The sequence below is a fragment of the Myxocyprinus asiaticus genome, chromosome 13 (assembly GCF_019703515.2).
Source record: "Myxocyprinus asiaticus isolate MX2 ecotype Aquarium Trade chromosome 13, UBuf_Myxa_2, whole genome shotgun sequence".
Taxonomy (NCBI): domain Eukaryota; kingdom Metazoa; phylum Chordata; class Actinopteri; order Cypriniformes; family Catostomidae; genus Myxocyprinus; species Myxocyprinus asiaticus.
Window position 1 is genome coordinate 7,552,106 of NC_059356.1, and position 24,783 is coordinate 7,576,888.

The 24,783-nt window shown below is 36.3% G+C and overlaps 1 pseudogene; it reads left to right on the plus strand.

Annotated features, from left to right (window-relative positions):
* Positions 1-10,447: 10,447 nt before the first annotated feature.
* The window catches only part of LOC127450327 (SEC14-like protein 1), a 31,630-nt pseudogene continuing 17,294 nt past the window's right edge, over positions 10,448-24,783 (plus strand).

The window sequence follows — 24,783 nt, forward strand, 5'->3', positions numbered from 1 at the left end:
AGATTGAGTCCCCTTCGGAAAAGTAATTTAAGTGTGTCCTCTACCCACACAGTCTGAGCGGCGAGAGTGCGGAATGAAAGTGCATACTCGGCAGCGGTGTCTTTCCCCTGTCAGAGTGAGAGTAACAGCTCACCCCTCCCTCAGGATGCTCGACCACTTGTCGGAAACGCTGGAGAAAATTATCGAAAGTGGTGAACCTCAGCCCCTCATTAGACCATATAGCGGTTGCCCAATCCAGAGCCCTTCCATTTAGTAAGGAGCAAACAAAAGAGATGCGACTGTCATCAGAGGGATATAGCGTGTGTTGTTGTTACACAAACACTGAACACTGCATCAACAATCCCTTGCACTTAGATGTTGGCAGTGAAGGTGTTCGGAGAGGGAGGGTTATTTACCAGACTAGGCTGGGGTGCCTGCGGTGGTTGGCCCGATGCAGGAATGTGGAGGTTTTGTAAGGTCTTTATTAATTCCTCCATTAACGCAGTCAGCTGGGTGAGTTGTTGTTGATGAACAATCAACACATTTGCTTGAGCGGAAACCTCTGTAGACAATTGAAGGAGCACCGCTGGATCAGTAGCTGGCGAAGTCTTCTGTAACACAGACTCCAAAGAACTGGGGTTTCGATCCACGTGCGGTTTTATTAGAAAAGGTGAAAATCATAAACAAACAGGCAGGGTTAGATCTCCAGCAATAGAGGAGCAAAGACAGATGAAAGTCATGGTTATAAACAGGCAAGGTTCAGGGCAGGCAGCAAACAATCAAAGTATAAATCCAGACTAACCAGAGGTGATCAACAGGCAGGCAGCAGAGAATCAGAACGACAGGTAAACAGGCAGGAGTCAAACACAGGCAGGCAATATAAACAGTATAAACGCTCAGAAATGTTAGCAGTGGCAGAACAAGACTTCGCACTGAACCTAGTATGCTTAGTGCTTAAATAGTCCTTGGAAAAGGGAACAGGTGTGAGCATAATCAGTCCAGGTAGACATGCTGGGAATTGTCAGAATGCTACTAGTATTCGGGTGAGGGAGTCCTCTGGTGGTGAGCAGGAGATGTTCTTGAGTTCATGACAAATGCCAATTCAGGGTCGGTTTTGATCCCCAAAACCAGATTTGATCCCCAAAACCGAACGAAGGTACCACCAGGAATAAATTGCCCTTCCGATATTCACTCTAGTTTTCGCTCGACCACGATCACGTTCCCGCTTAGCCAGACGGGATTCAGTAGATAATTTTTTATTTTTATTTTTATTTCATTTTATTTCTTTTTTGGCTTACTCAGAGTTCGTGTACGAGTCGATGTTGTGCTGGGAGCCGGCCGTTTGCAGGATTCCATCTCTAAGATAATGTTACCTAATGTTGCAGACTGTCTGTTGACGTGGAAGAGAAGCTACTGTCTGAGGAAAGGCTCTCGGGAACGCGCATAAACATCACATCCTTTGGATTTTCCCAGCAAAAGCGACCCACTCCCTTCGCATGAAAATCAGTCTACAGGCTTTAATAGGCAACCTAGGAAGTCCGGGAAGGGCTAATTTTTTAAGTTGCATTACAAGCCGTTCACACATTGGCAAACATTATTTTTTACATATTGCACCTTTTTTGGTCATAAAGATGTCAGAAGAAAAGTGATAGCGACACCATACTCATATTAAAGGGCTCTAGAGATAAGCTCTGCTCTTAATGATATGTTTGGCCGCTGGTAGCTGCAGAGATCACTGAACAGGGAGGGAAAACATTAACTCACCCTCAATCAAAGTAAAAGTGCTATTCAAAGAGAACAGCACAGCTCTTAATACAGTTGAGGAGAAGGTTAGGCTGGTGATAAGTTAATTATGAATTTAATAAGATAGTGCTGCCACTAACAGGTATTTCGACAATAGATTAATCTGATAAAAAAAAAAAAAAAAATTACATTTTATTTCCTGTATTCCATGTAATTTATCAAATGTATTTATTAAATAAACATAAATGATTAAGGGCGTAATGATTTACTCATCTCACGATTTGTTTCAATTCATGATGCTGAATTCAAAATTCAGTACTCTCACAATACTTTAACAAAGCCTGAATCAAGAAAAGTTAAGTTTGATTTTTTTAATTACTTTTAAGACATTTGCAAAACAGTTCCTCTCGTTTATGTGTAAAACTAAATCTTTGTTCTTAAAGTGCAAAATGATCCATCAGGCATGGAACGGGACTATAAGTCAGCCCTAGCAGGATTTTTCCACAGGGGGGCCGGACAGGGTACCGTGATCAGTCTGTGGTGGCACTCATAAGGTTAGTCAAGTTTCACATGACTTTTAGTATGACATATCCTTTTCCACTCTGCCTCTGGCCCTCAGTCTGAAACACCCTGCCATAATACAGTATGTGTAGAGCATATACAATCATTGATGTGTCCAAATTTATGTTAAGCATGCAATCAAACTGCAGTAGTACAGTTGTTCAACTTAAGTCACAATAGAAAATTGAACAAAGTCGGCATACTGTGGCTCCCCAATACTTATTAGACATACAAGATTTGTTGATAAAATAATCCTATTTAAAGCTGACAACAGTGAAAATTGTTCAGACTAAGATCAGCTGTGAATGTAAAGGTTTAGTAAATCGGTATCCAGCTGCAGGTCGCAATATAAGGGACAGTCGGTTCCCTTCTGTCATATCGCTGCTCCAAAACTGATCCTATGTAAGGAAATACATGATGTTCACTGGGTGGGGAGTCTCCCTCAATTGTTTCGCCAGTCGTCCGGGGGAGGGGGTCTCCATAGATAGTTACCCCGCTTAAATACAGGGCAATGGGTGTCCCGACACATTCATTTCTGCCAAAATTAGGCATGTCCTTGCTAATATGAGATAGTTGAGACAGATGGTAACCTTACTAGCGTTTAATACATAGTTGCCTTTCGTTGCACTCTGTGCTATGAACTCTTCTGACATAATAAATAATGTCAAATAAATTTTTTGTGAGCAATGATGCATTTCTTTGGTAAGTAACCATGCTATAAGTATGATCTGCTCCTGATGGAGTCCTGATCATAGTTTATTCAAACAATATCACACAAGCAAGAGTGCTGTCATGACCATTTATCAGCACGGCTGTGATTCAGACAAGTTTAAGACAATGCCGATGACTGCAGTAAAACCTACTGGCTGACAGTGACTGATGATGCAGACTCTCTGAATGACAACTCAACTTGCTCGGTCTTTTGTCGCCACGTGCTGGCTTAAATCTTTAATGTAATAGGGATGAATGAAAACCCACACATACAGCTCTCTGCACTGCTCTTACACATTAGTTTGGAACGTCACAAAAACAAGCGGTGTGGTTCAAAAAGTAAAGTGTCCTAGTGCTGTTGGTCTCCTGTATCAGCACTCTTGGGAACGCCTTACATCCAATCAGATTCTAATTGTAAAGAATAGTTGTATATTTTGTGATGAAAATGCCTGACTATACAGTGACTTGCATTTCAAACAAACACAGACAGATGGAACATTAGAATTACATTTGTTACTAACCACCATTACTCATGTCCAGTATAACTGGTACTGCTCCATCTTTTAATATAAGTTTCTTTGCAAAGCCTTAATCATAGTGGTACAATGCGAAAATTAATCCTCAAAGAATCCTTAGAGGAATGTGCCGAACAATAGTCCCTCATTGACGCATTCAGGAACTTTGTTTAAATTAATTGAAGGCACTCATTTCTAATGTTGAAATCCTTTGAAAGACTACGCAGTTTTTCCACAACAAGGAACACAACAATGTCTGGGGACGTAAATTGACATCTTAAAGGGATAGTTCACCCAAAAATGAAAATTCTCTCATCATTTACTCACCCTCATGCCATCCCAGGTGTGTATGACTTTTGTTCTTCTGCAGAACACAAATGAAGATTTTTAGAAGAATATTTCACCTCTGTAGGTCCTTACAATGCAAGTGAATGGTGACCAGAACTCAGAAGGTCCAAAAATCACTTAAAGGAAACTTGACACTGACTCCAGTGGTTAAATCCATGTCTTCAGAAGCGATATGATAGGTGTGGGTGAGAATCAGATCAATATTTAAGTCCTTTTTTACTATAAATCTCCACCTTTGACCATCCCCAACCAGTAGGTGGCTGAATGGGAAAGTGAAAGTGAAAATGTAGATTTACAGCAAACAATGACTTAAATTTTGATCTGTTTCTCATCCACACCAATCATTTAGCTTCTGAAGACATTGATTTAACCTCTGGAGTCATATGGATTACTTTTATGTTGCCTTTGTGCTTTTTGAACCTTCTGAGTTCTGGTCACCATTCACTTGCATTGTATGGATCTACAGAGCTGAAATATTCTTCTAAAAATCTTCATTTGTGTTCTGCTAAAGAACAAACATCATACACATCTGGTATGGCATAAGGGTGAATAAATGATGAGAGAATTAAAATTTTTGAGAGCACTATCTCTTTAATCTTTTTGTAGGTAAAAAAAATAAAAACAAAATGACCAGGGTCATTTTTTTCCCCCTTTGTAAGGTCGTTTTCTTCTAACCTTAAAAAAATTACTCTGTCATCTTTTTTATGTCAAATACTTCAATTAAATCAAGTAATTCAATTTTAATAATAAAATGTTTCAATAATTGCATTGTCGATCTCTACACTGCATTATTTATTTATTTATTTATTTCCTCATTCACGTTTTTCCAAATATTGTGGCTAAGTTAACTAACAAAACTAATATAATGCATTTACACAGAAGAGGAGATGACATCTTTTCTCCAGATTTGGAATGAGGAACTTATTAAACAAAACTGTCCTTCATGCCAGTTGAATAAAACAAGGCAAAAATAAACATTTTTTTTTTTTTTTTTATTTATTTTTTTTTTTTACACATAACACATTAAAAGTGGTTTTATTTAATATTAGGGTTATTTAACATTTCCACATTATTATTATTATTAGTAGTAGTAATATTATTAAGTAAATTTTATCATTTGATTACATTTTATTTAGTGATAAACCTACAAAATATTTCACATCTAGCCTCCCTACCGTACTTTTAGCCTCTAGCAGGTGAGAGTCTTTTCAGGCAAACAGATAGCAGTCGCAAAACAAATAATTTTCAACTGGCATTTTACCTGGAAATTAGAGCTAACTCTTGCCCACTGGAGACCACCTCAATAAAAGTCAATCTACTTTATCTGAATTCACTGTGAGCTCAGTCTGACTACTCAATCATTGTTTTAAGACAATATTTAAAGTGTGAGATTCAGTTTGTTCTGAGTTCTCTGAAAACATCTGTGTTTGTACACAGAACAATGATGTTTTAGTTGCATTTCTCTTTGCTTCACAACATCTTTCCTTGCTTTATTATCGACAGTGTGGCTCTAGAAATTGCTTCCCATTTCCATCACCAGCTGTTTCTGTGACTTATCCCCATTATGAATATTCATTTGCTTTCTCAGCTGTGACAGAGCAAATGGAGAGATAGACAGAGTAGCAGTCAGAATTGTACCTTTTTATCATGGAATTTTTATGAGGTTATGAGGTATTAAAACTGAGAATGTTCTCTGGTATGAGATGGTACTTTGATATATAGCATTCAGTGATTGCCAGACTCATGTATGGTATTGACATGTAACATCACAGAATAACATGATGTAAAAGAAAGAAGAAAAAAAAATCTGCAATTGTTACCGCAGATATATTAGGGTCTTAAATATAGCACTGTTAGACATATCACATCTGGTTTTATCTGATGAATGGTCAGTACATTCTTCAAGATTTTGTCCTTTTTTGTTTAACGTGGGAAAAGAAAGTAAGAGGGTGTTGGAACATCTAATGAATGGAGTGGTGGTGACATAGTGGACTAAAGCACTGAACTGGTAAGCAGAAGGTTGTTGGTTCAATCCCCACAGCCACCACCATTGTGTCCTTGAACAAGGCACTTAACTCCAGGTTGCTCTGGGGGGATTGTCCCTGTAATAAGGGCACTGTAAGTCGCTTTGGATAAAAGCATCTGCTAAATGCAAAAATGTAAACAGGATGATTAATGATTTTTTTTAGGTGCACTTCTTTTTAATGAGCTTTATCTATCTGATCTGACACTTAAAATCACTTGTTGGCATAACCTAATGTAGACAGGTTAATTCAGTCATTATATCTGACTTGATTTATGAATCATCAAGTCAGGAAATGGTGCGCTCTTTTCTGAAGTGGTTATTTTGAATAAGAATTATCTTAATTTGTTACACAAAAAAAGCATCTTGCTGTATCAAAAATATATGTAATAGTTGACAAATTTTACGCTGTAACTATAGCCCCTATATCTACATGATATCACTGTAAACCCTCTGGGGGCCTTTTATCCCAAGTTTGGTAAGTGTGGGGTAAAAGGCCCCCTCACCATCAATTATAATAATAATAATAATAATTTCAATAAAAACATCCTTCTATTATTATGTATTTTCACTCAAATGATGCTGCTCCATCAATATTCAATAAAAATAAATCTATAATACTGATTTCTTGATCTTGATTTTTTGACCAGAATAAAGGCTAATTTTCTGTAAGGTGTGACTTTAGCCCAGTTGTACCCTACTAACATGACACATAAAACAATAATAGTATCATCATACTTTTTTGTTACCACTTGGAAATACGATGTGTATTCTGTATATGATGTTTATATACATCTCATCCCACATTACATTCATTCAACAAACTGCACTCCTCAACCCAAAGAACAGCTGCTTCCACTGACTGACTGACTGACAGACAGACAGACCGAGACCGGCACAATGCAAACATTCGTAGATAGATATGTAAAGGACAGCACAGCAGACAGTTTAAAAAGTTCACATTGCCATCTGCTGGCTCCCTTTAACTATTACACATTTGTTTGCATTCAAACTGTAAATTTACAATACTGTAAAGTAGACATGTGAGGTAAGCAAAAGAAGACATAAATTAATCAAATTAAAATAAATAAATTAATGTCTATCATTATGTTATCTGTCTATCTGTCCGTCCGTCTGTCCGTCCATCCATCCATGGTAACACTTTATTTTACAGTGTCCCTGTTACAGTGTAATTAATTACCCAAGTAAGCACAGAGTACTAAAAAATGTAATCCCATGAAACAACTTGCACTTAATATGTAATTAAGTTATGGAACACCATGTAATTACACATTGTAATTATGCACAGAATGTGCAATAGACAAGTATTATTAATTATATTTAATAGGCAAGTCTTGTTACATGGCTATTGTGTAATAGGAAGATCACTAGTTTCAATTAACTCACTTGTACACAGCTGAATACATGTAATGTCTTCATAATTACATTAGAATTACACAATATAACATGGCATTTATCTGTAAAATAAAGTGTATCTAGACTGTACTTAAATGTACTTCATGTAAAACTATATAGTGTACTTCATGCGTAACTACATACCTTAACAAGCTGTGCTTAAGTTTAAATTGTCTCTCTAGTATACAGCTAAATACTTGTAATGGCTTCACAATTACATTTGAATTACACAATATTACAGAGTATTAATCACTGTACAGTTGCGGATGTGGTATACCATTTAAAGTTACTTAAGGCCTACAAGAGTCAGCGGAGCATGACTAAGGCCTTCAACATTGTAGGAGTGGACTGGAACACCCTGCTCTGTCTGCTCTCCTGGCAAAAATCTCTATTGCATTTCCAAAGCACCCAAGTCACTATTATTCGACCCAAAAGTAAGAAAATTGTAGAATTTTGAAATGGATGTGCGGAATCAATGACTCCGGAAGTCATAACCAAAATAGAAGACTTGGAAATGAAGGGAAAGCTCCTGCCCATTGAGCACAAGTTTAGATAAAAAGAAGGTTAAAGATAACCACCTTGTTTAATGTGTAGCTTCACTTGGGTGGCTACCCACCCAATGGTTCAAGAATGGTAAACTGTGGGGGCCTGGGTAGCTCAGCAAGTATTGATGCTGACTACAACCCCTGGAGTCGCAAGTTCGAATCCAGGGTGTGCTGAGTGACTCCAGCCAGGTCTCCTAAGCAAACAAATTGGCCCGGTTGCTAGGGAGGGTAGAGTCACATGGGGTAACCTCCTCGTGATTGCGATTAGGGGTTCTCACTCTCAATGCAGAAAGTAGCATGAGCCTCCACATGCTGTGTGTCTCCGCGGTGTCATGCACAGCAAGCCATGTGATAAGATGCACAGATTGACTGTCTCAGAAGTGGAGGCAACTGAGACTTGTCCTCCGCCACCCGGATTGAGGTGAGTAACCGCACCACCATGAGGACATACTAACAAGTGGATTTTCCAGTTCTTAAAAGAAAATAACAAGAGTAAGAGCCCTAGTAGCTGCAAAAAAAGTGAAAATGTTATAATAAAGAATACAAAAACTAAGTTTATTCTGTTGCTGTTTTTAGTAATTAGTTGCCAGAAAACATTTGTTTACATGTTTTCAAGTTAAAAAAAAATCAAAGATAAAAATTAAGCTCTAGTAGGTTGAACCAAAAGATGATGTTATAATAAAAGATTTATATTCTTAAATACATTTGTGCATGTCCATGTGATGACAGGCAGGTGGATAAGTACACTTAAATATTGTATAAGCATCTATTGAGCTTTATACTAGTGAGTTCATTTCAACTTAAATACAGCTTGTTAAGGTATATTGTTACACATGAATTACACTTAAGTACTAACTAGATACACTTTATTTTACAGTTAGTGGTACTATGTAATTTTGTTTAATTTTAATGTAATTATGAAGCTAATACATGTATTCAGCTTTGTACTGTGTACAAGTGAGTTAATCTAAACTTAAGTACAGCCTGTATACATGAAGTACACTTGATGTGCATGCCCCCCCCCCCCCCCCCAAGAACTGATGTCACTTTGCTTTAATTAGTTCACATTTACTATATAGTCTAGTCAAAATAGAGTTAATAATGTTGACAAATTATACAGATGTACACTATATAGTAAATGTGAACTCATGTAAGCAAAGTAAAGTCAAACCGATGGGTGGGGTCAATGAGCTTCAACAGCTTGTTGAGGTATGTATTTACACATGAAGTACACTTAAGTACAGTCTAGATACACTTTATTTTACTGTGATTAATACTATGTAATATTGTGTAATTGTAATATAATTAAGAAGCCACTACCTGTATTTAGCTGAGTTAATTTAAACATAAGCACAGCTTGTTGAGGTAGTTACACATGAAGTACACTTAAGTACAGTCTAGATACACTTTATTTTACTGTGATTAATACTATGTAATATTGTGTAATTTTAATATAATTAAGAAGCTACTACTTGTATTTAGCTGAGTTAATTTAAACTTAAGCACAGCTTGTTGAGGTAGTTACACATGAAGTACACTTAAGTACAGTCTAGATACACTTTATTTGACTTTGATTAATACTATGTAATACTGTTTAATTTTTATGTAATTATTAAGCTACTACCTGTATTTAGCTGTGTACTAGTGAGTTAATTTAAACATAAGCAAAGCTTGTTGAGGTGTGTAGTTACACATGAAGTACACTTAAGTACAGTCTAGATACACTTTATTTTACAGTGATTGATACTATGTAATATTGTGTAATTTTAATGTAATTATGAAGCTATTACATGTATTCAGCTGTGTACTAGTGAGTTAGTTTAAACTTAAGCACAGCTTGTTGAGGTAGTTACACATGAAGTACACTTAAGTACAGTCTAGATACACTTTATTTTACAGTGATTGATACTATGTAAAATTGTGTAATTTTAATGTAATTATGAAGCTAATACATGTATTTAGCTGTGTACTATTGAGTTCATTTAAACTTAAGCACACAGCTTGTTAAGATAGGGTAAGATGGGGTAAGACACCCCCCCTTAAGAACAATGTTCATTTACTTTTAAATTGTAACATATATAGATAAAATTTTAGCATGTACAGGATGATGACGCATCATCCAACATATTATCAAGAAAAATAAATTGAAACATTTGCTAATTTTGTTGTCATAGCACAAAATTAAAAATTATGAAAAGGGGCCATCTTACCCCACTACTGGGTAAGATGACCCCCGACCTGGGGCAAGATTAAGAGGAGCACAGACATTCAATAAAGGTGTTGAGATGAGATTTATGAAGCTATTACATGTTTTCAGCTGTGAACTAGTGAGTTAATTTAAACTTAAGCACAGCTTGTTAAGGTATGTAGTTGCATGCGTAAAACTTTTTAAACAGTTCTAAATTTTAAGGCAAGGCTTTCTCAAACCAGTATCAATGTTAACATCAGAAAAATCATCATAGAAGTCTAAAATCTTATGTGTAACAGTTAAATTAATTTTTCCACCTCTTACTTTGACCCACCCACTGCACTGCCAACAAGAGGGTTGAGGCGGAGTTTGTGAGTTATATGAGTGATGTGGGTTATGTAACCCGATCTGACACAAGATCAGCTTTCGCTCAACCTGCATGGAACCGAATAACTAAAGCAAATCAGACTGGATTCAAATTATTTCACATCAGATCTATCTTCTTATCTTAAGACTCCCATGCAACTGTATTCTCTGTGCATTTAACTTCAAAGGTAAAGTGTAAAAGTTAATTTCCTCGCTGTCCTGAATGTTTGCCTATTGGCTTTTATGATTGCTTTGCAGTCAGTCTTTGCTAGCACACATTAATTTGTGTTTTGTTTTCCATTTAAATTTTCCATGCCAATGATAAAACAATAATGTATATTATAAACTATAATGAAGATAATGTATCCACAGCTCTTTTTGAGTCACTGCTAGTTTGAACCTGGGGCTGTTATACTACTCTTTAACAAGCCCATGTATCTTAGAAGTTGACCACATTAAAGAATAATGTGTTTGCTGTAGACTGCACCAGCAATTTAATATTTAACATGGTCAGACTACTATTCATTTAACCTCAAGAAAGCCAGAAGATACAGTCTTACATACACTATAAACTATTTCAACCTTCTAAAATTGAAAATCTAAGTTTCTTAATCTTAGCTGTCTTAAATGTGAAGTTACATAAAATCACATAGCAATGACAAGTTAAATGGAAAGATGTTGTTTTAATAATGATGCAAAACTTTTGATGAAAAGTGTAATGTAAGCTCAGTCTATAACCTCTGATGTCATTCATGTGTTATTATCTTAGCCCACATGCTGCTGGATGTCTGTGTTTTTATTTATGTGCAGTGTGTCTATCAATATAACAATTTGGTTTTTATTTTTCCTAAGGAGAGGCTTTGAATCAGAGCAGTGATGGTGCAGAAGTATCAGTCCCCTGTGAGGGTTTACAAATACCCCTTTGAGCTCATAATGGTGGTGAGTTTTTTTTTTTTTTAAAAGAAATTACACTGCATGCACATGAGAGAGAAAGCTTGTCAAAAGATATTGTTTAATAGCAGGGTTTTCGACTCTGCATGGGAGTCTGTATAGGCTGTACTCTGTCCCAACTGCACTGTTCTAGAGTTCACTAGTCTCTTAGATCAGTTGTCTAAAGTCAGCTCAAATAGAAGTAAATCTTTAACCTCACTGTGCTCAGGTCTGTCATGCTTTACAGCGTAAACAGCGGTTTTATGGTTTCAACTGAACAAGCGGCTCATAAGCTTACTAAGACTTTAATGATACTCAACTTTTTAAAGCAAGGCCCAAAAGCAGAAAAAGAAAAGGACAGAGGCCTTTTACATAATCATAAATGGTATATTAATACAGAAGCTTTATTGTCTTGTCTGAAAGATTGTATATTCTCTGGCAAGCCTGCACAGAGCTCTGCATTGTTTGCACAATTACTAATGCTTGGTCTTCTAGGAGCTCAGTAGAATGCAATGGTGACTGCCCACTTTTTCAGCAGCCTTGGTTCCAGAAACATTTTTTTTTTTTCCCATTAATTTTCTCCATATAGGCATTTCAGAAATTCTTCTATAAATTGTTATACTGTATCAAACCAGGCGTGATGAATCTCAACATTACAAGCTTTGATTGGAAGCAAAAAGAGTTAGAAAATAGAGAATATAGAGAATCGCTAGCACTAACTTAAGTCGTTGAAGCCTTGCAAATGACGTATTTGAATCAGCAATAACAATATAATATATAAAACTACTAAAGATGTTGAAATTAATGCTTTAATGCGTGGGATTAATTTAAAATGTTTAACACATATTTATTTTTTCTTCTTACACGATTAATGTATTTACCAATTTGCCATTAGATTCATTTTATTTGGCTCCGTGTGAGTTCTAATCACTGGTTGGAAAAGGGCAGAACATTTGCAATGTGTTCGGGGTCATTACACTGACGTACACACCACAAACAAACAAACAAACAAACAAACAACAGTGACTCTGTCAGTGGTCAGTGATGGGGAAAGAACCCCTTATAAAATTAACCCAGATCAGACTTGTGACAAAAAAATAAAACAAATAAAAATAAAGCACTTTGCAGCCTTTGTAATTATAGAACAACAAGGCTGTAAATTATGGCAACAGGCCATCACTAGTGTATTAAAAATAAAATGCCTCAAGTCAATGTTGAATCTAATGTTATGTGTGCAATGGCTCAAACTAATGTTAGGTCTACAATGTCTCACCAACTATAGACTGAAAGTTTGACCTAAGTCTACAGAAAGGATTTTTTTTTTTTTTTTTTTTTTTTTTGTGAGATACAACTTAATATCACTGCTCATCTCCAAATCACCAGCTGGCTTGCTGTGAAAAAGCTGATAAGAGCACATCAGTTTAAGTCAGCACTTGGATATATAGACTAAGACCTTTTACAACTGTGTCATAACATGTTTATGTTATCTCATATTTTATGTAATCATTACCATTTATAGTGAAAATCTGCAGCACTGTCTTTAACCACAACCTAAGAATAACCCCCTAAATGCCTTTGAGACAGTGGCTGATAAAGGTTTTGGGCAGTTATGCCTCACTTAAAGATGTATGAAAGTCATTGCATTAGATATTATTATTAAAAAAAAAAAAAAAAAAATACCATATGCACACTTTTCAAGCAAAACTTGAAGATGAAAAAAGAAGATGTTAATTGGGTTTTAAATGATAAAATAATAGATAAACAATTTAAAATGGAGACAAAAAGTGTTTGGACACTTTCTGGTTGTAAAAAAAAAAAAAAAGATTTGAAAATGTCCAGAACTATTGTGCTGAACTGGCTGACGAGAAGTATCATAGCTACCTCAATATTTTAATGGAACAGTTGCCAGCAATTATTATGTTTTTTGCAACAAGTTGAATCGACCATCACATCCTCACCTTATCTTACTCCATATTTCCATGCAGGAACACAGAAAAGTATCTCACCTAATGCTAGATAGAGCCGTTCTCTCTAACATCTGCAGCTCGTGTGCATGAAAGTTGGGGTTGGGGGGGGTTGGGGGTGGGGGGCATGCCTGAACTAGTTGATACAGGAAATCAGCAGACTAATAAAGAGGTTGACAGGCACAAAGTATTTTATGTATTTTGAAAATACACAAATACCAAACTCAAATGTATTTAGATACAAATTACATTCGATTTTTTCAAAGACTTCAAAATACAAAGTACAACATAGTATTTTGTATTTCAAATACATGTATCTGAAATACTGCCCATCCCTGTCTACGATGAATTTAAGCTTGCAATTCTTTAGAGAAACGCAGCCCATGTAATTTCGTGCCACTTCTGTGCCACTTCCAGCTCATGTGTCGACACGTAGTCTCGAACCCGGTTCTTCCATGTTTAACACTCTATCAGTTGCACAACTTAGTCACGCTTGAATAAACTAAGTAAGTGGTTATGTAATACAAGTGTTAAAATGTGTCATCTTTGGAAGTATGTGTTATAGTAAAAGTGTTTCAATGTTGTACTATATTTTGTAAGGAACAGAGCAAACTAATTTTACTCATGATTTGAGTGAAAGTGAATAAAGCCTCTCTGTCAATCAAACCTCATCTGGGGCAGAAATCTGGGGTGAAAACTGTTTTAACATACTATAAGATAAACGTACAAAATGGATGGATGGATCTAAATGAAGTTCACTACTGTCACACTACTATGCCCACCACATTGTTTTCATACAAACAGTTGACAAAAATTAGAGCTTTCCGTGTGCTCATGTGTACTTCCACCATGGTCCATAAAACGAAAGTCAATTTTGTAAAAGATAATGAAATATATAAAATGTAATATTTATTTTTTATATTCTTAAAAACAGAAAATATTACATGTAATACTTTTTCTTTTGCACAAATTCTGTTAGTGTGTACAGTCCAGAGAAAACAGCTCATTGTTTGATCAATCGCTTTAGTGGATGATGTCCATGAACATTATTACTGTTTTGATTTGACACAAAGCCAAGGTTGTGATAGTTCCATCATTGTAGTGAGAAGGAGAGGTTGGCTGTGTTCAGAATGACATACTATATTAGTCTTAGTATTCAGACCACAGAATAATAGACCACATCTGTAAAAATCCAAAAAGGACAAGAAAACATTCCAAAGTAGTCCAAATGACCTATGCACTAGTCATTACACATACATACTGTATATTCCACTGTTATCTGAAGCCATACAGTAGCTTTGTGGAAAGAACACATTGGCATTTAAATTTTTATTTACAAATAATCTTCCCATTTACTGCAGCTCCCAAAATTAATTTGTAATCCCACTTATTTGAACTGGCGCATTACGTTCAGTTACGATAAATGCAATGACTAATGCTGTTTTGGCATTAATGGCATCAAACTGGGCATGACACATCAATGCACCATTGAATTAGCTCGCAAGGTGGCTGCTGACTAGTTTTGATTTCATCACTGTTGACATGTATTGCATTGGCTGGCGAGAAGTATCATATTTTAATGGAAATTAAATAACAGTTGCCAGCAATTATTATGTTTTTTGCTACAAGTAGAATCGACCATCACACCCTCACCTTATCTTACTCCATATTTCCTTGCAGGAATGCAGAAAATTTGCTCACCTAATGCTAGATGGAATGTTTATTTTTTATATTTTTAAAAACAGAAAATATTACATGTAATACTTTTTCTTTTACACAAATTCTGTTAGTGTGTACAGTCCAGAGAAAACAGCTTATTGTTTGATCAAACACTTTAGTGGATTATGTCCATGAACATCATTACTCTTTTGATTTGACACAAAGCCAAGGTTGTGATAGTTCCATCATTGTAGTGAGAAGGAGAGGTTGGCTGTGTTCAGAATGGTATACTATACAAGTCTTTCTATTCCTTCAGTATATAGTATGTATACTGTGCACAGTTGGCAAATATGCTTTGAATACCCTACTACATTGATCATCTAATTTTGCCAAAATATCTTGTAAACAACAGAGCATAATGCATGGAATACTGAATACCACTGTACAATGTGCACACTTTTTTAGCATGCCATTTAGTGTACTGTTCAGTATTCAGTAAGTAGTAATCTAGAATTCCATTTCGAACATATCCAATGTGTAGAGATTTTGGAAGGAAGGAGCTTGTTTTTGTGTACATGTTAATGTATGCAGGCCACTCTGTCTATAGATAAAAGCTTTTAATTTTTGCTGTTGTGTACACTTTCAAATTGTGTTTGATATTGAGCAGGATCTTGTAGCTGTCGACATGTCTCTCACTGCATCGCAAAACAAACATGCTGGGAAGACCTTATATACTTCCCTAAACACATAATTCTTACCTTATGGTTAATACTGGAAATGTACCTATTATGTGCTTAAAGTTCATCATGTAATTTCTGCGCCACTAGTGGCACCAAACAAAATAAGCAAAAATTTTGAAGGTTTCCCAAAAACTCCCCCTGTCTGCCTTTGGTTGAACAAACGGGTAGTCCAGCCACAAATCTAAAGTTGAAATGTTGGATATTATGAAAGTGCCACAGTGTTAACACTCTTCAGGAAGTCAGCATGCAAATGGCTTACTTACTGTATAGTTGTTTCTGAATATTAAACTGGAATTGGTGAAAGTATTTTTAACACTGAGAAAATGACCCACTTCACCTCTTAAATTGTTCACGTTTTGTACATAAACTACAGAAGCAATCTTTCTGTACTCTGATGGAAGCCTTAGCAAGTGAAAAGTGATTTGTATTGGTTTTTATGTGAGGCATTAGCTGACATGGAAACCACACAAACTTTAATTGGACTAGAGTAAATATTGATAATCGTACCTTTGGTTAATTTGTGTAGTTGACACAACAGCTCATGTGACTTGCTAACCCAGTCATATGAGCTACTAAGTCAACTATAAAAGTACAACAATAACACATCACGGGACAAGTGTTCATTTTATGGGAACATTTGCTGTTTGCTTGCAGATTTGCACACATTACCCAAGTATGAGCATTATTTGCATTAGAACAAGCCATAGGCGTAATTATAGGTAGGGATGATAGGGACATGTCCCTATCAACTTTCAGAAAATCGGAAATGTCCTGACCAACATTTCGGCAGTTTTTCCACACTGAAAATACTTTAACTTCATACTGTGTTTTTATTTTCACTTTAACAACTATTAAAGGTCCTTAGTATGTTCATTCATGTGTAAGTTACTGCCCTACTTCTTCTGAAGCAGTGCATAAACAGTGCTGTCTTGTCACGTGGCACCTGTTACTTTTATCAGCGCTGTTCAGGATGCAACAATCACAGTCATTTGTAAGATAAAAAAAATTAAAGAAAAATCACTTTCATGAGATTACGCGGACAGATTTCCATAGGTATTTTATATCCAATCCTTGAAATTAGTAGATTTAAACAAGCTTACTTTTCATGTACAAATGTTTGCTGTCTAAGCCAAAAATGTCCAAAGTTTTGCATGCAGCCAAATGGAAGATTCTGCTTTTTCAGCCGGTAAGCACCCTCTTGAGGACGACACTTTAAAATTTGAACAATTGTGTCAGAGGTGCAGGATTATAAGATGCTGGTATAACTGCCAATAAATGCTTTATTTTGCACATTAGAGAAGAACATCAGGATTATAAAATAATGTTTTATCAATAAAATAAGGCATTTGTGATAATAATAATAATAATTAAAAAAAAAGTCACTACTTTGTTCAGGAGGCCTACTTTTTCAGATAAAAATGTAAGTACATATAAATAAGCAATATGAGAAAAGATTATGTTGGAGTGATGAGGAGTTGGAAAGCAGAAAGTGGGGCAAAATATCAATGTTCCATTCTCCTCATAATTTGTTTATGTTTGTTATGTCATTTGCACAAATTGTTAATTTACCCTTTGTTTAGATTTCCATTTGTTTAATGCTGGATAAAATATTTTATAGATTGTCACTTTATGTCCCTAGGACATTATTTTCTCAAGGTAAATCTTTTTGATAAAGATAACATTTTATTTTGACCCATTTATTTAGGCTTATCGCATTGCATATTGCTGCATAATATCCAAGTTTATCGCATATCACATTTTTCCTCCCAAACATGCAGTCCTATTGGTCAATTCTTTATTTGTTTATTCTTTAAAAAATTATTAATAAAAAGGCTTATATTTAATATGGTGGGGCAGAGAAATAAGAAATGTGACTTGTTATATGAGGTAATAATGTTATTTTGCCTATATTATCAGACCAACTGTCTCGCATTTTCTTAATATCAACATTTTGAATATTATCCTTGCTCTATGTCCCTAATAATTTTCAAACCTAACCTACGCCCTTGGAACTAGCCATACTTAAGACATGAAAGCCTGTGTGCAATAATATGTCACAAATGTCACTTAACATAAATAATATTTATCATGGTAGGATTTGTAATGGAGATGCAATATTGGACAGACAAGTGTTATGTTTGCTTAAACACTTTAAAAAGGATTGATATATGCTTGGATTGGCGATATGGCAGTGCTCCATTAGTATTACCAATGGGAGTGCACAGACTCACAATAAGAGTTTATCCAAGACAAAATGTATAAATTATTTTTCTTTCCTTTTGCATTCTTGCATTCTGTCTATGTTACCCAGTTTTACTCTACCACACTTACTTTTTAACCCCCCCTCCCCCCCCTCCCCCTCCCCCCATAGGCCTATGAGAGAAGATTCCCAAAATGTCCGCTGATTCCCATGTTTGTGAACAGTGAAATCCTCAGTGAGTGTCAGAGTGAGGATGGGGCGACTTATGTGGTTGAGCGCAGATGTACCGTGGATGTGGACGCCCCTCGACTTCTAAAGAGGGTATTTCATCACCAAAATGTTACAATCTGTGACATTTTGACCTTTTTTGTTTATTTCCAGTAAACAGTAAAAAGTTTGGCATTTTAAGGTAAAAAAGAAACTGTCCACAATTATTGTACTAAAAGGTCTTGTCATAGATATCTGATCAATACTCTTGTGATGTTATTCAAACCCTTTTTCATGCTCATATAGAAAAGGTTTACCCAAAAATGAAAATTCTATCATATTTACTAGGGATGTAAATCAATTAAATGGTTGAATCTAATTAATTACATGACATGCCAATTCATTAATCGCAATTAGTAGAATACAGTATATTAATACTGTATTTGCTAAGAAAGTCCCCTTATAAATGTAATGAAATGTAAACAATACATAATAATTCAAATATATATGTTATAATTCAGATTTTCAGATTGAAATACATTACATTATTGTGGCAGACGAGTAAAGCATTAATTAGACAATACAAAAAGGGGCTTTAGAAATCAACATATTGTTTGTTGTATTCTAATATCATTGAACATAAGCCTACAGGCAACAACAGCAATCTATTTTGCAATTGAGTTTGTCAATCTGTCCTGTTCTCAGAGGACACATTGTTATGTTCTATCTTCATTATTTTTAATTGTCGGTCTATGTACATATGCGTCAGATGGACACTGTTGGAGCATCTCACTGGTTTTCAGCACCATATGTAAGTTGAATGTAATGAAAAGTTGTTAAAACTTCGCATCTTGAGATCCCTGCATTCTGTTGTGCTTCGTCCAGCTGTCAAAACGTGTCTTGTGTGATTGGCTCTCATTCTGTGGCTGCGCAGCATTTGAAGTTTGTTTAGGCGGGTTGACTGCCCCTTGCTGACATGGCTCCTAAAAGCTATCCGATGGTGGAAAAATGTGCACTTTCGTTACCGAATTTATGTATGGGTCAGGTGCCATGATTAGTTGCATTCATATTGTTATATAATCAATCACTAAATTAAATGTTAAATCAATAGTCACATGTTGTGCCAAACCTGTATGCTGTTTTTTGAATAATTAACATACAGCACTATAATTTGTATACAATGACATCTGAATAACAGACCACTCCTGTAAAGATCCAAAAAGGACATGAAAACAGTCCAAAGTAGTCCAAATGACCTATGCACTAGTCATTACACATACATACTGTATATTCCACTGTTATCTGAAGCCATACAGTAGCTTTGTGGAAGGAACACATTGGCATTTAAGCTTTTATTTACAAATAATCTTCCCATTTACTGCAGTTCACAAAATTAATTTGTAATCCCAATTATTTGAACTGGCGCATTACGTTCAGTTATGATACATCCAATGACTAATGCTGTTTTTGCATTAATGGCATCAAACTGGGCACGACACGTCAATGCACCATTGAGTTTGTGTTGAATCTGAATGTCAATGAGATTTCAGGTCTTTAGCATGAGGGATGCTTTTCAAATAATAGCGACCTAAATTCTGTTTCTAACACAAAGCTTAATTAAGGATTCAGTTGGAATATTGTGCAAAAGTCACACTGACTACTTTTGGTGCTTTAGTAGTGTGTTTTCTTCTTATTTGAAGCATGACAATCGTGGTCACAATGAAGTGTTCACAGAATTTTCATTATTGGGTGAACCATTCCATTAATTACTGTGCATTCATTTAAGTGTCTACCTTTAACACATATATGGCACATGTCTCAATGCACAGATCGCAGGAGTGGACTACCTGTATTTCATTCAAAAGAACTCTCTGGACCGCAGACAGAGAACTCTACACATAGAGGCCTATAATGAGTCCTTCTCCAGTAGAGTCTTCGTCCGTGAACACTGTTGCTACACGGTATGAACCCACACACATCCTGCCATTTTTCTTATTGGTGAACATGTTATTATGTGTTAGCTGGTTTAAGAGTGGTCCTGATGTTTAAATGATTGCTCCTCAGGTTCACCCAGAGAATGAAAACTGGACATGTTTTGAACAGTCTGCTGACATGGACATCAAATCTTTTTTTGGGTTTGAGAGCTCAGCAGAGAAGATCGCCATGAAGCAATATGCTGCCAGTATTAAAAAGGTGTGATTGCATTCCTTTTAGTAGTTTCAGAACATGAAACCAGCAAGCATCACCCACAGGTCAGCGTTTATAGGGAAAATTTACTTTTTTGCCTATTTTCATGACAATATTGGTCCGTGTAATACTTTACAGTTCATTTTTAGACCATACCAATCCAAATGCAAAACTAAAAATATAAATACGTTTGAAACTTATTCTTCATTAATTGATAATTGACCATTTATCTCCCTTTCTTCAATTTTCCTTTTTCTAAATTTTGACTTCAGTGATGCAAAGACGAACATTTTATACTTGTGCGACCCACTAAAAGTGTAGAGATGTGCTTGCCGCTCCGTGGGTCGCACAAAGGTTTTTTTCCACTCTGACAATAATTACTCCTGCGTGTGCCAATAGTGGAATGTGTGCCTTAGTTGCTGGCCCCTGAGCTAGCCTTTTAAATTACTCCAAAATGTCCATGCAGTCAGCAATCCATTTTCCAACCCACATCCCCGAGCTAATGGTACAGCCCACAGCGCAAATTGCAAGACACACACACACACACAAAAAAAATGAAAAATAGAAAATTGGTGATGTCATTCATTCAAAATATCATTTTTGAAGCCACAATTTAGAAAAAGTTAATTTGAAGAAAAGGTGAGAAAAGGTCAATAATCCATTATTAAAGAAAATGGGAAAACATTAATAATTTCCTTTTCTTCTTCTTCTTCTTCTTCTTCTTCTTCTTCTTCTTCTTATTATTATTATTATTATTATTATTGCATTCTGATCGATGTGGTCCAGACGACCTCCATCCCCTATTTTTTTCTCCCATATTGTCAGTATATAGTTTGCCGAGATAAACTTTGGTACTAAGACTATTTAGAATAGATGGGCACATTTAAAATGTTAATGTTCTATTAAAATGAATGGGAGAAATTGGAACACCCAGCAGTCAACAAATGTAGAAAAAACGTCTGATATTTATTTTGACATGTTTATGAAAAGGCACATTTTGTTCATGTGGTGTAACCCTGATAAAAAATTCTTGATAATTTTGACTCAAAAATTCATAATATTTATATAAAAAAAATATATATTTCCTTGAAAGATTTGTTTAAAAACTTTTGGGATCGTGATGCGCCTTTTTTTGTTTTGTCTTCGTTTTCATTGACGAAATCAAAAAAACCTTCCTTAAAGAATGTTTTCATCAGTGATTTTGTTGACGAGATTAACACTGCAATAAATGAAGACTCCAGTCATATCAGAAAACCAATAAAACTGTTTAAATTTATATGGAGCAGGTCACCCCCTCATGGGCGCCATACCGCTACTACCTGCAGCTCTCACGTAGCGAATCATGGATAAATATGTGACATTGAACGGCAAGAGCGAGCACACGTTGGTGTTCAGTTGGCAGAGAACTCGCGAGTTGCGGTGGCCCGCTACAGTCCAGCGTGCAAAAATCTGTTTTGATTGGATAAAAGAATGTTAATTATAGTGATGTGTGTATTAGGAGACGGATTAAAACACAGATTTAAAGTAACAAAACACAAGATAAAGAAACATGTTCGGTGTAAAGAGGTAGCATTCGGTAACAAACGCGTCAGTACAGAGTCAAAAACCACAAGTACTACCGGGACTGACGGGATGAGTAAGAGCAAGCTAAAATCTTACTTAGTAGACCTTTAATGGTGCTCAAAACAGACTTAATGTTCTTTTAAACTTTTTATTTATTTTACTGAATAAACTTTTACATCCTCCAGAATGTAATATTGATTGAGAAGACTTTAATAATTAATATATTACTTATTGCTAAGTTTCATACTGTATTTCCAAGGAACTCTTTTTTGCTTCCTTTTTCCTCATTGTCAGGAAATGTTTTAGCTCGAATGCCCCAACTGTAGTTGACTTGCGTGTAAGAGAATGTTTTCATTGGAGAAACTTTGTGTACACTCTTTAATGTGTACATAAAGCCAGTGTTTGCTTGTTACATTTGTGTAAACTCTTAAATAACTCTCTGTTCTCTCTCTCTCTCTCTCTCTCTCTCTCTCTCTCTCTCTCTCTCTCTCTCTCTCTCTCTCTCTTTCCACAGGGGAAGGAGATTATTGAATTTTACCTCAAACAGCTGGAGGAGGAAGGTATAACCCATGTGCCCTGCTGGACGTCTCCTCCTGCCCCTACCACATCTTACCAACTGCCCGTCAGCTCAGCCAGAGCTATCCCAGCATGCAGCAGCAGAGCACACCCCGGCTCCACAGACGTCCTGCATGGCTCTCCAGAAGGTGAGATGAATCACAGTGGGTACCACTAGCATCAATATAATAAATGTGGATGAAAAATGGAAAGATACTGTGCATCAACATATCCCAGAACTTAAACAAGTACCTTTAGCACACTGAGGTCCCAAACACAATTCTCAGATTGTCAGATGCCTGTGTGTTGGTTACAGACAAGTTAGATGCCGACTACATTTCACGCTATCTGGGAAAGCTGACCCCTTTCCAAGAGAGCTGCCTTATTCGCCTACGACAGTGGCTGCAGGAAACACACAAAGGCAAGGTGATTATCACAAACACTGTTTGTATACTCTTTGCAGAACCTGTTTGATGTTCTTCCTATTGTTTTATTATATTTTTATGATAAATATCTTCTTCAAAGATTCTGCAAAAGGTATGTAAACAAAATATAATTAAAAGTCTCGAATGTACCTACTCCTGGCAGATACCTAAAGACCAGCATGTGCTGCGTTTCCTGCGCTCACGGGACTTTAATCTGGAAAAGGCCAAAGAGGCTCTGTGCCACACGCTCACATGGAGGAAACAGCATCAGATGGACTTTCTGTTGGACACTTGGCTTTATCCACAGCTGCTGCAGGACTACTACACTGGAGGCTGGCACCACCATGACAAAGGTCCACTTTGTCTACTTTATTTGACTTTAAACATTGTCAATCAAAATGTGACAGAACTAACAGAGAACTAACTTTTACCCTCTCAGTCCAGGAATTGAGTCAGTCACGCCTTAGATATACAAGCACCCTTAATATAAAAGATCAATTGAAAAGTTAGTTACTGGTCAAACAAAATTGATCTTAGCAAGGTGTTTTCCATAAGGGTGCCTACACACTAAAGTTTACGCTACGTCAGAGAATCCTCAGAATCCATTGATTTTTAATGGGATGGTGTGTCACAAGGACAAAGATTTGTAGGAGAAAAACACACAAGGGTTTGTGAAAGTGACACTGATGATGCAGCAAATGTGGAGTAAATGCACTCTGATGTAGGAATCAATTGACCAATAAGAATTTCAGATAGGCAGTTCCAGATGTGTTTTTAGAAATCCAATACACTGGATTCCCACTTGATTCCGAACTGACCAGCTCTTTCGACATCTTCAGAATGGATGCATTTCTATCCGTCAAACACTGTCAGCTTTCTCTAAAGTGTATGCACTCTAAATATGGTTACGTGCTTGTCTGTTTTAGATGGTCGTCCTCTCTATATTCTTCGACTTGGACAAATGGACACCAAAGGTTTAATGCGGGCACTGGGAGAAGAGACCCTACTGAGACATGTAAGAGTTAGTCTAATAAACATCTCTATAATGACAAATCTATAATTTCACTGACACCTATAACCTTTGACCCAATTTTTAGGTGCTGTCCATCAATGAAGAAGGTCTCAGACTCTGTGAAGAAAACACCAAAATCTTTGAAAAACCGATCAGGTTCTTAACCTATCCATGCATGATCAGACAGAGCATGTATCCATCTATGTGTAGATAGCCATGTACTTGTGAGTTTTACATCAATTGCTATCAGCTGAGGGATCGCAACCTTAAATGGGTCACAGGTCTGTTCTGATAGGGGCAGACAGTAGGAAAAATCAATGCCAAATGCAAATAATAAAATGCAACTGATCACATAATAGTGTATTTAGGATGGCAAAATAAATGGGCTAGAATAAAACACTTCCCATATTTGATGATGTTGATCAAAATTGTGCCCAATTAAACTTTACACTATTTTGGCACATTTATCATTTGGTAGAGGCCAGCAAAATAAGGCAGCGGCCAACATGGACAGGTTGCTTGATATTCCCTAATTAAAAAAATAAAAAAAAACATGAAAAAATTATGCAAAGTAAAAGAAAATATGACTCAGACTACATTAAATACGGGTTACAGGTTACGGGTTTGGTATTAGTTTTGAATTGATGTCTAGCCAGTGGAGAGCCACTGTTTTAAATGGTGACCCTACATTGATAACCATTTACTGCTCCTCTGCTGTAGTTGTTGGACATGTCTGGTTGATCTGGAGGGGCTGAATATGAGGCACCTGTGGAGGCCAGGAATCAAAGCTCTACTGAGAATCATTGAACTTGTAGAAGCCAACTATCCCGAGACACTGGGCCGTCTGCTCATACTAAGAGCCCCTAGAGTGTTTCCTGTGCTGTGGACTTTGGTAAACAGACACACAAACATACTAATATTCGTATTATGCACTAGGGGTGTGCTA